Below are 1,925 nucleotides of genomic sequence, written 5' to 3'. Positions count from 1 at the left end.
TGCCGAAGATGAGGCCATTACGGCTCCCCTTTAGGTGTCCTCCTCGAGATAGCGTCATTTAAAGAACGAGGGTCAGCACGACGTAAAAAAAACCATAAAAAAAAAACCACAGGGGCCTGCCGAAGATGAGGCCTTTACGGCTCTCCTTTAGGTGTCCTACTCGGGATAGTGTCATTTAAAGAATGAGGGTCAGCATGATGTAAAAAAGGGGAAAAAAAACCGGAGGAGCCTGCCGAAAATGATGCTATTACGGCTCGCCTTTAGGTGTCCTCCTCGGGATAGCGTCATTTAAAGAGCGAGGGTCAGCACGTAGTAAAAAAAAACCAGAGGAGCCTGCCGCAGATGAGGCCATTACCGCTCGCATTTAGGCGCCTTTAGGTGTCCTCCTCGGGATAGCGTCATTTAAAGAGCGAGGGTCAGCACGTAGTAAAAAAAAACCAGAGGAGCCTGCCGCAGATGAGGCCATTACCGCTCGCATTTAGGCGTCCTCCTCGTGATAGCGTCATTTAAAGAACAAGGGTCAGCACGTCGTAAAAAATATCGGAAAAAAATCGTAGGAGATTGCCGAAGACGTGGCCATTACGGCTAGCGTTTAAGTGTTCTCGGGATAGCGTCATTTAAAGAACGAGGGTCAGCATGATGTAAAAAAAAAAACTAGAGGAGCCTGCCGAAGATGAGGCCATTATGGCTCTCCTATAGGTGTCCTCCTCGGGATAGTCTCATTTAAAGAACGAGGGGCAGCACGACGTAAAAAAATAGGAGGAGCCTGCTGAATATGAGGCCATTACGGCTCGCCTTTAGGTGTCCTCCTCGGGATAGCTTCATTTAAAGAACGAGGGTCAGCACGTCGTAAAAAAAATTGAAAGGAAACCGTAGGAGCCTGCCGAAGATGTGGTAATTAGGGATAGCCTTTATGTGTCCTCGGGATAGCGTCATTTAAAGAAAAACCAGAGGAGCCTGCCGCAGATGAGGCCATTACCGCTCGCATTTAGGCGTCCTCCTCGTGATAGCGTCATTTAAAGAACGAGGGTCAGCACGTCGTAAAAAATATCGGAAAAAAATCATAGGAGATTGCCGAAGACGTGGCCATTACGGCTAGCGTTTAGGTGTTCTCGGGATAGCGTCATTTAAAGAACGAGGGTCAGCATGATGTAAAAAAAAAAAACTAGAGGAGCCTGCCGAAGATGAGGCCATTATGGCTCTCCTTTAGGTGTCCTCCTCGGGATAGTCTCATTTAAAGAACGAGGGGCAGCACGACGTAAAAAAAATAGGAGGAGCCTGCTGAATATGAGACCATTACGGCTCGCCTTTAGGTGTCCTCCTCGGGATAGCGTCATTTAAAGAACGAGGGTCAGCACGTCATAAAAAAAATTGAAAGGAAACCGTAGGAGCCTGCCGAAGATGTGGCAATTTGGGATAGCCTTTATGTGTCCTCGGGATAGCGTCATTTAAAGAACGAGGGTCAGCACAACGTAAAAAAAAACCGGAAAAAAACAATAGGAGCCTGCCGAAGATGAGGCCATTACGGCTCGCCTTTAGGTGTCCTCCTCGGGATAGCGTCAATTAAAGGTCGAGGGTCAGCAGAACGTAAAAAAAATCCAACTAAAAAAACCCGGAGGAGCCTGCCGAAGATGAGGCCATTACAGCTCGCCTTTAGGTGTCCATCCCGGGACAGCGTCATTTAAAGAACGATGGTCGGCACGACGTAAAAAAAAACTGGAGCAGCCTGCCGAAGATGAGGCCATTACGGCTCCCCTTTAGGTGTCCTCCTCGAGATAGCGTCATTTAAAGAACGAGGGTCAGCACGACGTAAAAAAAACCATAAAAAAAAAACCACAGGGGCATGCCGAAGATGAGGCCATTACGGCTCGCCTTTAGGTGTCCTCCTCGGGATAGCGTCATTTAAAGAATGAGGGTCAGCATGA

The 1,925-nt window shown here is 48.0% G+C and overlaps 1 long non-coding RNA gene across 1 annotated transcript in view; it reads left to right on the top strand.

Annotated features, from left to right (window-relative positions):
* The window catches only part of LOC110268608, a 12,088-nt gene that overhangs the window by 9,420 nt on the left and 743 nt on the right, over positions 1-1,925 (top strand). The window lies entirely within an intron of this gene.

The sequence above is a fragment of the Arachis ipaensis genome, unplaced genomic scaffold (genome assembly GCF_000816755.2).
Source record: "Arachis ipaensis cultivar K30076 unplaced genomic scaffold, Araip1.1 Aipa1011, whole genome shotgun sequence".
Lineage (NCBI taxonomy): Eukaryota > Viridiplantae > Streptophyta > Magnoliopsida > Fabales > Fabaceae > Arachis > Arachis ipaensis.
The sequence above is the reverse complement of the archived record's forward strand: the minus strand, read 5'-3'. Positions and strand labels throughout refer to the sequence as shown.